Genomic DNA, 16,568 nt, shown 5'->3' with positions numbered 1-16,568 from the left:
GCCAAAGGTACCCAATAACTGACTAGGAAGGGGCAGGCCAAAGGTACCCAATAACTGACTGGGAAGGGGCAGGCCAAAGGTGCTCAACAGCTGACCGGGAAGGGTCATTCCCAGGATAAGATCCACACAAACAAACCAGACCACTTTACCCAGTGAGACCAGGTGGGTGTAGTTCTCCAACATCACATCTCTGTACAAATCCCTCTGAACAGGCTCCAAGCACTCCCACTCTTCTTGGGAGAAAGTTATGGTCACATCCCTGAATAGTTCCGAGCCCTGAAACCAGAAGTATGAATGACGTGTGAATACTTCATTCAAGGGGATGGTTCACAGTGGGATGAGAGGAGCTGGAGATCTCTGTAGGAAGGGGTTTTTCTAGCACACAACAACTGGCTGTCAAGGAAAAAGTGACCACAGGAGAGACACAGTGTTAAAATAGTTTCATGTAGTCTGCCTTGCTGCAGAGCAACCCTTCTGTGTGTAGGTCTGGGATGGAAACTCACAGGTTCGATGAGTTTTCTCACTGTAGCAAACATTAGAAGGCATACATTCTTAATCCAGGAAAAAAGTGTCATTTCTACTTCATGGGATAACATTTGATGAACTATTCTCTAAATTGTAGTGGGTTTGGATTAAATATTTGTACAACAATAAATATTTTAAGAAAATATGCTTTAGAAAAGCAATGTATAGTCACCATGGTTCCATGTGCCTATAATACCAGAACTCCAGAAACCAAGAGAGAAGGACCACTGTGAGTCTGAGGCCAACCTGATCTACAAACTGAGTTCCAGGCCAGTTAGTGCTATGTTGTAAGACCCTGTCTCAAGGAAAAGGTTGTGTCTCTTAGAAGAAGGGGCTCCATCTAAGACTAGAGTTTGTTGCCAAGTTCCGGTCACCATCACTCAGAACATAGCACAAGCATTATGCTTTTCTGGACTAAACAATTTCCTAAGTGAAAAGAATGACTAAACATCCTCATATTTTGGACCAAAGCAGAAATCTAATCTCTAAAGCCCTTCCAAGCTTCGAGAATTCACCCACCAACCTGTCAGGCTGAGAATCTCACTTGCAATTCCTATAACCCCCAGCTCTGTGTTTCTCTTGTGCTAAAAGTGAAGGAACTAGTGGAGAAAGACCCAAATGCTTAGTGTGGTGGTTTGAAAGAAAGTGGCCCCCATATGCCCAAAGGGAGTGGCCCGATTAGGAGGTGTGGTCTTGAAGTAGGCATGGCTTTGTTGAAGAAGATGTGTGAGTAGGAGGTAGGCCTCTAGGTCTCAGACGCTCAAGCCAGTTCTCTTCCTGGGGATCAAGATGTAGAACTCTCAGGTCCTTCTCCAGCACCATGTCTGTCTGCACACCACTACGCTTCCTGCCATGGTGATAAAGAACGACTATGAAACTGTAAGCCAGCCCCAATGAAGGCTTGCCTTCTACAAGCATTGCCATGGTCATGGTGTCTCTTCACAGCAATACAACCCTAACTAAGACAACTGGTGTAACCTCAGATTAGATCTTAATTCTGGCATCTAATCTCGGGATTCCCTGCTAGATCTCCACTGCACCCAAACATCAATATCTCCCAAGGCAGGGCCATGAAGCAGTCTTTCCAAGGGCTGAAGTGGTGACCAGCACCACCTCCCTGTTTTCCTGGGTGATCACTTTCTCCTTTCAAACTTTAGTTCCTACAAAGATGTTCCCACTTCACGAAGGGACATGAAGGTCTGCTAGGAAAATCTCTCTACAGAATTAACAAATCACATTTGTCAGAGAAAATGTCTTTTACGCCATAAACAGATCTCAGGGGCCTAGATTAACTCATGGAATTCAGGTGGGAAGTTTTTACATAATTTTACATAATTTTTACATAACTTTAAAACTTAAGAGCAGCATGACTTTCAGGAGTTCAAGGCTGATGGATCTTCCTCCAGGTTTCTCTCTTGGGGAAGGGCAGAGTTCTTAGGTATCAGAGCTGAGGAGGAAAAGCAAACACGGAGGTTCTAAGCTCCCTGAATGCCAGGGTGATGTCCCCGCCTGTATTTCTCTAACTGCCCATTACTTACAGAGAGCTAGGTCAAACTGTCACCCATTACCAGCAGGCCAATTTAGCTGCTGCAGAAATGGTATAGAATGAGAGGTCCTTTCTCTCCCACTTCCCTGAAATACTGCAGGTGGTACAAAGCTCAGACAGAGGTCCTCAGACCTGTTCCAGCGGTGGAGACTTACACGGTACTCTAAAGACAAGGACAGCTCTCCTCACGCAGACAGTAAGGAGAGCTTGCATAATGTGCATAACCTCAGACTCCAGAGGAATCCCAGCATTCACAGGACTCAGCCATTTCATCTCCCATGCATCAAATGGAACCACTCTCAAGTCAAACCAACTGTTTCTCCAACTTCCAAACTCACAAAGAACTCCACAGACCAAACTCGACTTACTTTGAGTGGAGAAATAGAGTGAAGTTGCAGAAGACAATCGCCCAATTAGATGGAACAGACACAGTAGTGTGCAAAGCCATACACACAATCATATCTGCTGAAGGAAAAAAACCCACAAAAACAGTGATTTCTCAAGTAGTTAAATATAGAATCATTTTTGGCATAGCCATCATAATAATAGAATATGACAGCCAATGATCAAACGTGATTTCAAGGGACAAGTGGTTAGGAGTACTTGCTCAGTGGTTAAGAGTACTGGCCACTCTTGCAGAGGACTTGGATTCAGTTCCCAGCACCCACAATCGGCAGTTCACAACTGCCTGTAACTTCAGCTCCAGAAAATACCATACCCTCTTCTAGACCCTTCAAGCAACTACACTCACATGTCCCAACACACAATTTTAAAAAGCAAATTTAAAAAATACGATATCAAGGACTAGGCACACACCTTTAATCCCAGCACTCAGGAGGAAGAGGCAGGCGTATCTCTGTGAATCCCAGGCCAATCAGGGCTACACAGAGACTTTCCCTCTCAAAAAATAAATAAAGCCAGGCAGTGGTAGCTCACGCATTTAATTATAGCACTTGGAAGGCAGAGGCAGGCGGAACCCTGAGTTCAAGACCAGCCTGGCTTACAGAGTGAGTTCCAGGACAGCCATGACTACACAGAGATCCTATCTCAAACAGATAGAGAAACCCTGTCTCAAACAAACCAACCAACCAACAAACAGCAGTTATCAAGGAAATGATTCATGACTCGCACAACTAGATCCTTTGCACAACTATAAGAGCATCCAGCATAAGAAACCAAACTACCAAGCTACTGATACATGGGTTCAAAGCATAATAAAACAAAGCGACAGGACAGAAAAACATCCCAGGTGGCGAATGAAATGGCTCAGGAAAGGGAAAAGGCTCTTGCTGTAAAGTGTGACAAGCTGAGCTTGATTCGCAGGACCCACGTGGTTGAAGGCGAGAACCTACTCCTGCAAGTTGTCCTCTGACCTCCACTCTGGTGTTCATGGCACACGAGCCCTATTCTCAAATGAATGACACAACAAAAATAAAAATGCCCAAGGTTTTTGTAGTCTTGTCATTTAACTACTTCTTGAGTTCATTAAAGAAAGGAATACCTGTCACGTTACAAATATTTCCAATTTGTAAGTGAAATAATTATTTAAAAAAAGTACTAAGTATGATAAATTGGAAGCTCTCCCTTATTATAAGGTACAACATCCGATTGCATAAATAGCCTGTGATTCACTCAACAGTTGGACAGTGAACCTAAACCAGGATAACTTCGATGTTACCAAGTGTTGCATCTAAGAGAGTGGTGCTATGGGTCTAAATGTTGTGAGGCTCCTGCAAAATATATAAAACAAGATCTGCCTTTAGAAGACTATGCTCACACTTGGGTATATTATTCCTTTCTAAACGCCTATTAACCCCAGTACTTAAAACTGTTAAAAAATGTAGGGGCCAGAGAGGTGGCTCATTGGCTAAGAGAACTTGCTGCCCTTGTGGAGGACCCAGTTTGGCGTCTCAGAACACACATGGCGACTACAAACCTTCTGTATGTAACACCAGTTCCAGAAGATCCAACACCCTCTTCTGGCCTCTATGTACGAGGCATGCATGCAAAACATATACATACAAATAAATATTTACTGTTTTAAATGTATCTTAATCAACTCCAGCTCTGCTTTAATATGTACTACGTATAATAAAACAAGACTTCGTCTCAGAAAAATAAAGGCAAACAGTACTGGATGCAAAATATCCCTAATTTCCCTAAGGTGGAGAACCCTTCCCAAGGTGCCCTAAATGTACAAGGTTGGCTGAGAAAACGTGCCCTAAATGTACAAGGTTGGCTGAGAAAACTGAGCACTGGATTGGGGTACCAACAGAGCTCAAGCCCGCGAGGGACAATGGGAAATGTAGTCCACGATAGGGAAGCCTATGAAAAAACGGTAGGGCCAAGCATCGCAATTCGTCTGAAGGCTGAGACTGGGTCCGCGGCGCCTGCTTCCGTACTTACCATGGAGCTTCCGGATAGCTCCAGATCCTTCAGCTGTTTCCTCTTTGGCCCGGCTGCCTGCTGCCCACAGCAGGATTCCCACCTCAATACCAGCGGACTCTGCCAGCTGACGGAAAATGGCGCAAGTGTAGAAGCGCCGCTGGCGCTGCTAACATCGCAGTCCTTTCTGGGAAATGTAGTCTCGATGCAAGTAGCCCCCAGCCCAGTAGTTGATCAGATTTTATGTGAAGAGCGTACCTGTGTGCTAAGAGGTTCGAACCCAGTAATCGTCTTTTGAAAGTCACGTGTGATTCCCTCTCTAGCTATGAGTGCGTGGCCATGGCTGTGTATGCAGCAACTCCTGAGAACATGTGTGGTGTTTGATTTTAATCCTGTGTGAGTAGTTAAGTATGCGACTGGGATCCATGATGCACACTTGTGAAAATATGACTGAAAAGGTTTCCATTTACTGAAGATCTACAGCTAACATTTCACTTAATATCGGGGAAAAAAACCACGATAGCTTTAACTTAAGATCGAAGCAAGGTAATTTGTAGATCAAAAGGTAAATAAAAGATTCTTTTTTTTTTTCTTTTCTTTCTTTCTTTCTTTCTTTTTTTTTTTTTTTTTTTTTGCAGGTGATGAAATTAGTAGCCAAATAGAAAATCATCTGGACTGGAAAGATGGTTGAGTGGATAAGAGCTCTTGTTGCTTATGCAGAGGACTGGAGTTGAACTGGCGCCATCACAGTGGGTGACTTACAACTTCCTGTAATTCCATCTTCAAGAAACCTGATGCCCCCTTATAATCTTCTTGGGCACCTGTGTACATGTGAATATACATACATACACATAAATAGAAACAAATTTTAACTGAAAATAAAATCTCAAGAAAAACCCAAATATGCAAATGTTCCTAGAATTAATACATGAGACCTGCAAGGTGTCAATATATAAGTTCGCCAAGAATTGATCACATTTCCCTATACTCAATATATCCACATGGAATGTGAGATTTAAAAATTCTGTTTGTATAGTCACCCAAATAAAACACCTGTGGTGCACACCTGTGACTTAAGCATCCTGAAGGCAGAAAGGTTACACAAGGAAAATAGGCAAGACTTTACCTCAAAGAGACAAGGATTGGAGATGTAACTCAGTGGCACTCAAAAGAGATTCTCTAACTTATGCATTGCCCTTGATCTGCTCCAGCACCCAGAACAACCAAGCATCAACCACATACATGATGCAAATGCACATAATCAGGCAAAACACTCAAATAAATCTAAAAAAAAATGTTTTTAATGTTTTTTATGTTTTGAATACAAATAGCCTTCATAGGCCAGTAAATTTGAATACTTGGTCATCAAGGGTGGCCCTACTTGAGAGGGATTGGATGGTCTGGTCCCTTTAGAAGAGGTGTGTCACTGTGAGTGAGCGGTGGGATTTCTAAAGGTCAGGCTAGGCCCAGGGTCTCTCTTCCTGCCGCCTGCAGATCCAGATGTGGAACTCTCAGCTTCTTCTCCAGCACTATGGCTGCTTGCATGCCACCATGTTCCCTGCCATGACAATGGACTTAACCTCTGAACCTGTAAGCCAGCCCCAATTAAATGCCTTCCTTTATAAGAGTTGCTGTGGTCATGGTGTCTCTTCACAGCAAAAGAGAACACTGATTAAGACAATATTTTATCTCATGTATGTATGTACATTCCATGCATACAGTGCCAGAAGAGACCAGAAGAGAACACAGATGCCCTGGAACTGGAGCTATAGGCAGCCATGAACCACCATATGGGTGCTGGAAACTAAACCCAGGTTCTCTGCAAAGCAGTAAGTGCTCTCTTTATTCCCCCCATCATTTATTTACTCACATTACAATCCAATCTCAGGCTGGCGAGACGGTTCAGTGGGTAAGAGCACTGACTGCTCTTTTGGAAGGTCCTAAGTTCAAATCCCAGCCACCACATAGTGGCTTACAACCACCTATAATGAGATCTAACGCCCTCTTCTGGTGTATCTGAAGACAGCTACAGTGTACTTATGTATAATAATCAGTCTTTGGGCCAGAACAAGCAGGGACTGAGAGACCAGAGTTGACTGGAGTGAGTGGGGTTGACCAGAGCAAGCAGAGGTCCGAACAATTCTCAACAACCACATGAAGACTCACAACCATCTGTTCAGCTACAGTGTACTCATATACATAAAATAAATAAATAAATCTTAAAAATTCCAAACTCGAAAGGATGGACCATCTAGAGACTGCCATATCCAGGGATCCATCCCATAATCAGCTTCCAAACGCTGACACCATTGCATACACTAGCAAGATTTTGCTGAAAGGACCCAAATATAGCTGTCTCTTGTGAGACGATGCCGGGGCCTAGCAAACACAGAAGTGGATGCTCACAGTCAGCTATTGGATGGATCACAGGGCCCCCAATGGAGGAGCTAGAGAAAGTACCCAAGGAGCTAAAGGGATCTGCAACCCTATAGTTGGAACAACATGATGAACTAACCAGTACCCCGGAGCTCTTGACTCTAGCTGCATATGTATCAAAAGATGGCCTAGTAGGCCATCACTGGAAAGAGAGGCCCATTGGACACGCAAACTTTATATGCCCCAGTACAGGGGAACGCCAGGGCCAAAAAGTGGGAATGGGTGGGTAGGGGAGTGAGGGGGAGGGTATGGGGGACTTTTGGGATAGCATTGGAAATGTAATTGAGGAAAATACGTAATAAAAAAAAATTTTAAAAATTCCAATCTCAGCCCTCTACCCACCCCCCCATCTCCTCTCCTCCCACTCCCACCCTCACAAGACCCTCCTCCCATTACCCCCTATCCTTCTCCTCAGAGAAAGGGGAAGTCCCCTTAAGTACCACCCTACCCTGGGACATCAAGTCATAGCAAGACTAAGTGCATCCTCTCCCACTGAGGCCCAACCAGACAGTCCAGCTAAGGGAAGGGGATCCAATGGCAGGCCACAGAGGTAGAGACAGCCTCCACTCCAATTGCAAGGAGACTCACATGAAGACCAAGCTGCACATCTGCTACAAATGTGTAGGGGGCCTAGGTCCAGCCCTTGCAGGCTCTTTGGTTGGTGGCTTAGTCTGTGAGCCCCCATGATCCCAGACTAGTGGGCCTCAGTAGGTTCTCTTGTGGTGTCCTTGTCCCTTATAGCTCGCTCACTTCTATTCCTCCACTCTTCCATAAAATTCCCCAAGCTCTGTCTGCTGTTTGGCTGTGGGTCTCTGCATCTGTTTCCATCAGCTTCTGAATGAAGCCTTTCAGGAGACAGTTATGCTAGATTCCTGTCTGCAAGCATAGCAGAGTATCACTAACAGTGTCAGAGGTTGGCTCTCTCCCATGGTCCCAAGTTGGCCAGTCATTGGTTGGCCACTCTGTCAATCTCAGCTCCATCTTCATCTCTGTGTATGTAGGCAGAATAAATTTTGGATTGAAGGTTTAAGCAGTCATTACTCTGAACCACTGTGCCATCTCTCCAGGCTGACTAAAAATAACTTTAAAAATACAAATTACACAGTTTTAAATACATGCTGGACATTTTCTATGTTTAGACACAGTGTTCCTGTTTACTTTATTACAACTCCCCTTACAATCTTTGTGAATATAATTGCATTTTCCCTCAAGATCAAACTTCTCCTCATAGAATCTCTGTGAGTTTACCATAGTAATGTTGGTGCAACAATTGAAACATTTAAGTATAGCCAAATTCCAAAGAAATGGAGAGATAAACGAGATACTAACAATAATGCTGACTAGAGATAAGAGTTAACAAAATACTTTCAGAGAAACGTTGAGTATTTATAGGAGGGTATAATGAGCAATCTTGTTGGATGTTCTTTGTTTATTTGTTTGAGGCAAGATATATGTAAGAAGGGTAAAAGCCTGGGCTCTGGAAGCCCTAACAGTCTGTGTTCACCTTCCTCAATAAGCCAATTAAAGAAATAATAGCGAAATGCAGAAAAATGAGATATATTTAGCATGGCCATGTTGGGAAATTGTTGAGGCCTGCCGCCCAGCATAGCTGCAGCCATTTTGTTCCACGCCAGCCAGCTATTTCATATTGCTGCTATAATATGCTTGCCAGTCACTGACACAGAAAAATAACTTGACTCAGAGCAGGGTCATGCTGACCACATACCCTGTTATGTTCTGTGTGTCATGAGTTTTGTTAATCTTAAGAACTTCCACAACCCAGTACCCCAGAGGAGTGTGAGGAGGAGGTACATGAGAAATCTAAGAAGAAGAAGGTAAAACCCCAGGAGACCCTACAGGAAGATGGAATGGAAGACCCACCTGTCTCTCTGCCTAAATCCAAGAAAAGGAAAGCTTCTCCCAAGGAGGAGTTGGCAGTGACCTTGAGGAGATGCCCAGTGACCTTGAAGAGATGGCCACTAGCAGTGCTCCTAGAGAAAGAAGTCCTCACCTAAGGAGGAAGTGGCCAGTGAACCAGAAGAGGAGGCAGCAAGCCCCACCACCCCTAAGAAGAAAAGGAAATTTTCTGAGGAGCCTGAAGTTGCTGCTAACTTCACAAAGAGCAGCACAAAGAAAAAGAAAAAGTCCCAGAAAGCACAGGAGGATTAGAAAGGACCTGCTTGGTGGGAGGGGCATACCTTGTGGTGGCAGCTCCTGCCCATGATAAAACCCCAATAAAAACACAAAACCAGAAAAAAAAAAAAAAAGAACTTCCACAACCATATGCGTCACATAGGACCAAATTCAAGGTCAATATGAACTGCTAACTCTAAAATGACTTGAGTCAGAGCCGATCACGGGAAGCGCTTCATGCACCCATGTATGAGCTCATTGTGGCTTTTGTGGTTTTAGCCTTTACAAGCTGGTCCTGAGAAATGTTTGGACCATTCATCTGTCTTAAAGTGTATGATCAAATAAGCCATCCATGTCTGACTGAGATTGGTGTTTGTATGGTTTGTGTGGTGACTCCTGCACTCAAAAAAAAAAAAAAAAAAAAAAAGAAAAGAAAAAAAGAACAAAGAAGTGTGGTAACACCCTACACCCACAGTTCCTAACTCCATTTCAGAGTCCTAACAAAGGTTTAGAGTTAAGTTCCTTGTCTGGCTGGTACCAGGCTTCAGGCTTTTCCTGCTCCCAGCATGAGATTCCTGGGGCATAGTCCAATTTCTTGGATTCAATCGTCTGATTACTGAAAAGAGTGATTCTAGTGTCTATTTAGAACAATGGGTTGTGACCCCTTTGCAGGTTGGAATGACCTTTTCACAGGGTTTGCCTAGGACCAGTGAAAATATCAGACATTTACATTACAATTTATAACAGTAGCAAAATTACAGCTATGAAGGAGCACCAAAAATAGTTCTACAGTTGGGGTATCTGCAACATGAACTGTATGTAGCATTAGGAATGTTTAGGACATTCTTGTTCTACTGCCAAGCCTGATCTCCAAGTCTTTTTCTGTTTGCTTGTTCTTTGAGACAGTTTCTCTACATAGCACTGGAGACTAACTTGCTCCTTGGTCTAGAGGATCCTTTCAGGACTTCCTAAGAGCACCCTGCCTCCCTGTGGAAACTTTTGGGGACCCCAAAACTAACCAACTTGGAACCCTACATAACTTCCCATCCTACTTGGATTCACCTGCCACTCAAGCTGGTCTACCTGGGACAACCTGCAAAGTCGGATCCATCGACCACCCCAGCCTGCAGAGTGGTATCTGCCTGAGGTTCAGCCAACAGAGTACGGTACCCAGACCCCACTGTCTGGCCCATGGCTCTCCCCTTCCCCATCTTCCCTTCTGCCATCAGGACCATCCAATTAACCCCATGGAAAACCAGATGCTTAAATAGCACAAGAACACAACCAATAAGTCCAAGGGCAACATGGTACCACCAGACCCCAGCTATCCTGCCATAACAAACCCTGAATATCCTAATGAAACTGAAGCACAAGAAAAAGATCTTAAAGCCAATCTTATAAAGATGATAGAAGCCTTCAAGAGGACATGGATAAATCCCTTAAGGAAATACAGGAAAACACATTCAAACAGGTAAAGGCATTAAAAGAGGAAGCAAATAAATATAAAGAAATATAGTAAAATACAATCAAGCTGGTGAAAGATGAGACTAAAACTGTCCAAGATCTGAAAAGGGAAATGGAAGCAATAGAGGAAACACAAACTGAGACAATCCTGGAGATGGGAAACTTAGGAAAGAGAATAGGAACTGCAGATATAAGAATCATCAACAGCATACAGGAGATGGAAAAGACAATCTCAGGTATAAAAGATACAACAGAAGAAATCGATACATCAGTCAAAGAACATGCAGAATCTAAAAAGTTCATGACACAAAACATCCAGGAAATTTGGGACACTATGAAAAGATGAAACCTAAGGATAATAGGAATGGAAGAACAAGATTCCCAGCTCAAAGGCCCAGAAAACACCTTCAACAATATCATAGAAGAAATTTTCCCTAACCTAAAGAAAGAGATGCCTATAAAGGTACAGGAAGCTTACAGAACACCAAACAGATTAGACCAGAAAAGAAAATCCCTCTGCCACATGAAAATCAAAACACGCTCTCTCCAGCAGCCGAGCAAGATGCCTAAAGGGAAGAAGGCCAAGGGGAAGAAGGTGGCCCCGGCCCCCGCCGTCGTCAAGAAGCAGGAGGCCAAGAAGGTGGTCAACCCTCTGTTCGAGAAGAGGCCCAAGAACTCAGCATTGGACAGGACATCCAGCCCAAAAGAGATTTAACGCGCTTCGTCAAATGGCCCCGCTACATCAGGTTGCAGCGGCAAAGAGCCATTCTCTACAAGCGGCTCAAAGTCCCTCCTGCCATTAACCAGGTCACCCAGGCCCTGGACAGGCAGACAGCTACTCAGCTGCTTAAGCTTGCCCACAAGCACAGGCCAGAGACAAAGCAAGAGAAGAAGCAAAGGCTACTGGCCCGTGCTGAGAAGAAAGCTGCTGGCAAAGGCGACGTCCCAACTAAGAGACCGCCTGTCCTCCGAGCAGGAGTCAATACAGTCACCACCTTGGTGGAGAACAAGAAGGCTCAGCTGGTGGTGATTGCCCATGACGTAGACCCCATTGAGCTGGTGGTTTTCCTACCTGCCCTGTGTGGAAAGATGGGGGTGCCCTACTGCATCATCAAGGGAAAGGCCAGGCTGGGGCACCTGGTCCACAGGAAGACTTGCACCACTGTTGTCCTCACACAGGTTAACTCGGAAGACAAGGGTGCTCTGGCTAAGCTGGTGGAAGCTATTAGGACCAATTATAATGACAGATATGACAAGATCCGTCGCCACTGGGGAGGCAACGTCCTGGGTCCTAGGTCTGTGGTTCTAATTGCCAAGCTGGAAAAAGCAAAGGCTAAAGAACTCACCACTAAATTGGGTTAAATGTACACTACATTTTCTGTACCTAAATATAATTACAAAATTAAAAAAAAATCAAAACACTAAATATACAGAACAAAGAAAGAATTTCAAAAGTAGCAAGGTAAAAAGGCCAGGTAACATCTAAAGGCAGACCTATCAGAATTACACAGTTTCTCAACTGAGTTTCTAAAAGCTAGAAAGGCCTGGGCAGAGGTCTTGCAGACCTTAAGAGACCACAGATGTCAGCCCAGACTAACATAACCCAGAAAAACTTTCAATCACCATATATGGAAAACCCAAGATATTCCATGACAAAACAAAATTCAAACATTACCTTTCCACAAAACTAGCCCTACAGTGGGTACTAGAAGGAAAAATCCAACCCAATGAGGCTAGCTATATTCAAAAAACCACAAAAGCAAATTTCACACCATTAAAACAAACAGAAGAGAAACACAAATACACCACTCAACAACCAACAGTCATTGGTCATTAATATCTCTCAGCATCAATGGAGTCAATGCCCCAGTTAAAAAGACACAGGCTAACAGAACGGATGCATAAACAGAGACCATAATTCTGCTGCATACAAGAAACACATCTCAGCAAAAAAAGATAGTCATTATCTTAGTGCAAAGGAGTGGAAAAAGGTTTTCCAAGCAAATGGACCTAATAAACAAGCTGGAGTAGCCATTCTAATATCTAATAAAATAAACTTTTAACCAAAAGTAATCCAGAGAGACAGTGAAGGACACTTCATACTCAGCAAAGGAAAAATCCACTAAGAGGACTGTCTTAGAGTTTTACTGCTATGAACAGACACCATGACCAAAGCAATGCTTATAAGGACCACATTTACTTGTGGCTGGCTTACAGGTTCAGTCCATTATTATCAAGGTGGGAGAACATGGCACCATTCAGGTAGCATGGTGCAGGAGGAGCTGAAAGTTTTATATTTTCATCTGAAAGCTGCTAGAAGACTCCCAGGTAGCTAGAATGAGGGTTTTAAAGCCCAAGCCCACAGTGACACACCTTCTCCAACAAGGCCAAATAGTGTCACTACCTGAACTAGACATATTCAAACTGTAGCCATCCAGCAGCCATGGGCAAACTGGGTTTACTTGAAAGGGGAGCTGGAAATAAAAAGGTAGGTGGGGCAAGAGAAGAATGAAGCCAAGACAAAGGTTCTGATCAAGGCTCAAATTTTAATAATAAGCTTTGCGTTTATAAAGGGAAAAAACACAAAACCCATCCCCTTCTTAAACTGTAGGTATGTTATAGAGCAAGGTCAGCATAGGCAGCCAAAACAGCTAGGTTCCCATGGGAACCTGCAACTGCAGTCAAGACAGATGTTTCTGTCTGGGTTGATAGACCAGTCTTGGTGAATGTTCAAGATCTGCTCAGTCTGTTCAAAGCTGGGCAAGCCACAACAAACCACCACAAGGACATATCAATTCTGAACATCTTTGCCCCAAATGTAAAGGCACCTAAATTCGTAAAAGAAACATTACTAAAGCTTAAATCACACACCAAATGCTACATATTAATAACAGGAGACCTCAACACCAGACTCTCACCAATGGACAGGTTCTTAAGACAGAAACTAAACAGAGAGATAACAAAACTAACAGAGGTTGTGATTCAAATGGACCTAACACAAAACAATACATCTTCTTTTCAGCATCTCACAGAACCTTCTCCACAACTGACCATATAATCAGTCACAAAGCATGCCTCAACAGATATAAAAGATTGAAATAACCCTTTATCAGATCACCATGGATTAAGGCTGGACTTAACAACAGAAACAATAGAATGCCTGCATACTCATGGAAACTGAATAACTCTCTACTCAATGACCAGAGGGTCAGGGAAGAAATTAAGGACTTTATAGAATTCAATGAAAATGAAGGCACAACATACCCAAATGTATGGGACACTATGAAAGCAGTGCTAAGAGGAAACTTCATAGCATTAAGTGTCCTCATAAAGAAATCAGGGGCCGGGTGTGATGGCGCATGCCTTTAATCCCAGCACTCGGGAGGCAGAGGCAGGCAGATTTCTGAGTTCAAGGCCATCCTGGTCTACAGAGTGAGTTCCAGGAAAGCCAGGGCTATACAGAGAAACCCTGACTTGAAAAACCAAAACAATAACAACAACAAAACAAAAACAAAAAAACAAAACAGGGAGTTCTCATACTCATGAATTAAAAGTACATCTGAAGGCTCTAGAAAAAAAAAGCAAACACACCCAGTTTACATTTTACTTCACAAGCCTGTACTCTACAAAATTGGAAAGTCTAAATGAAATGGATGATTTTCTAGATGAATACCAATCACCACCAAAGCTAAGTCAAGATCACTTAAACTATTTAAATAGTTCTATAACCACTAAGGAAATAGAAACAGTCATTAAGTCTCCCAACCAAAAAACCCCATGGCCAGATGGCTTTAGTGCAGAATTCTGTCGGACTTTCAAGGAAAAGCTAATGCCAATATTCCTCAAACTATTCCACAAAATAGAAACAGAAGGAACACAACCAAACATCCTATGAGGCCACAGTCACCCTCATACCTAAACCACACATAGACTCAACAAAGAAACAGAATTTCAGACCTATTTCTCTTATGAACATTGATGCAAAAATACTCAATAAAATACTCCCAACTAAATTCAAGAACACATCACCTACCATGATCAAATAAGCTTCATGCCAGGGATGCAGGGGTGGTTCAATATATGAAAATCCACCAACATAACCCACCATATAAACAAACTGAATGGAAAAAAAAAACCCACATGATCACCTCATTAGGTGCAGAAAAAGCATTTGAGAAAATTCAACACCCCTCCATGATAAAAGTATGGAGAGAACAGGGATACAGGGACATACCTAAACATAGTAAAGGCAATATATACCGAGTTAATAGCCAACATCAAATTAAATGGAGAGAAACTTAAAGTATTTCTACTAAAGTAGGTGACAAGACAAGGCTGTCCACTCCTACCATATATCTTCAATGTAGTACTTGAAGTTCTAGCTGGAGCAATAAGACAACTAAAGGAGATCAAGGGGATACAAATGTAAAGAAAGAGGTCAAAGTATCACTATTCACAAATGATATGATAGTATACATAAGTGACCCAAAAAATTCTACCATACAACCCCTACAGCTGATAAATAGCTTCAGCAAAGTGGGCAAATCAAAAATTACTCAAAGAAATCAGTAGCCCTCCTCTACTGAAGTGATAAACAATCTGAGAAAAAAAATTAGGGAAACAACACCCTTCACAATAGCCAATACCTGTTGACAAGAACTTCAAGTCTCTGAAGAAAGATATTGAGGAAGATATCAGAAGATGGAAAGATCTCCCTTGGTCATGGATTAGTAGAGTTAACATAGTGAAAATAGCCATCTTACGAAAAGCAATCTACAGATTCAATGCAATCCCCATCAAAATTCCAACACAATTCACAGATTTTGAAAGAACAATTCTCAACTTCATATGGAAAAACAAAACCCCAGGGTAGGTAGAAACAATCTTGAACAATAAAAGATCTTCTGGTGGTATCACTATCCTTAACTTTAAGCTGTACTACAGAGCACTAATAAAAACTGCATGGTATTAATTAGTATAGAAACAGACAGGTGGATCAATGGAATAAAATCAAAGACCTAGAAATAAACTCACACACCTACAGACAATTTTTGACAAAAAAGCCAAAACAATACAATGGAAAAAAGAAAGCATCTTCAACAAATGTTGCTGTTCCAACATGTAGAAGAACCCAAATAGATGCATATCTATCACCCTGCCCAAAACTCAAGCCCAAGTGGATCAAAGACCTCAACATAAAACCAGACACACTTAATCTAAGAGAACAGAAAGTGGGGAATAGCATTGAACTTGTTGGTACAAGAGACAATTTCCTAACAGAACACCAATAACTTAGGTACTAAGTTATGAATTAATAAATAGGACCTCATGAAACTGAAAAGCTTCTGTAAATCAAAGGACACCATCCTTAGGATAGAACAATAGCCTACAGATTGGGAAAAGGTCTTCACTAACCCTACATTGGATCGAGGGGATAACTCGATAACTCAATTAAAAATGGGGTCCAGCCCTGATATATCTGTCTCATGTGAGGCTATGCCAGTGCCTGGCAAATACAGAAGTGGATGCTCACAGTCATCTACTGGTTGGAACACAGGGCCCCCAATGGAGGAGCTAGAGAAAGTACCCAAGGATCTGAAGGGGTCTGCAGCCCTATAGGTGGAACAACAGTATGAATTAACCAGTACCCCCAGAGCTCGTGTCTCTAGCTGCATATGTAGCAGAAGATGGCCTAGTCGGCCATCACTGGGAAGAAAGGCCCCTTGGTCTTACAAACTTTATATGCTCCAGTACAGGGGAACACCAGGGCCAAGAAGTGGGAGTGGATAGGTAGGGAGTGGGGGGCGGGGTATAGGGAACTTTCGGGATAGCATTTGAAATGTAAATGAAGAAAATATCTAATAAAAAATTGAAAAAAAAAAAGAAAAGAAAAAAAAATAATATGTGAAAAAAAAGGGGGTCCAGAACTAAACAGAATTCTCAACAGATGAATCTCGAATGACTAAGAAGCATCCAGAGAAATGTTCAGCATTCTTAGCCATCAGGGAAATGCAAATCACAACAACTCTGAGATTCTACCTCACACCCATCAGAATGGCTAAGATTAAAAACTTAAAGG

The 16,568-nt window shown here is 42.7% G+C and overlaps 1 protein-coding gene and 1 pseudogene across 1 annotated transcript in view; one reads left to right on the top strand and one right to left on the bottom strand.

Moving 5' to 3' along the window:
* Nucleotides 1-16,568, bottom strand: part of Znf667 (zinc finger protein 667) — a 76,461-nt gene that overhangs the window by 9,263 nt on the left and 50,630 nt on the right.
* Nucleotides 11,011-11,851, top strand: LOC110297654 (annotated as a pseudogene).

Source organism: Mus caroli, chromosome 7 (assembly GCF_900094665.2).
Source record: "Mus caroli chromosome 7, CAROLI_EIJ_v1.1, whole genome shotgun sequence".
Classification (NCBI taxonomy): Eukaryota; Metazoa; Chordata; class Mammalia; order Rodentia; family Muridae; genus Mus; species Mus caroli.
Note: the sequence above shows the minus strand (reverse complement) of the source record. Positions and strands in the feature narration are given on the sequence as shown.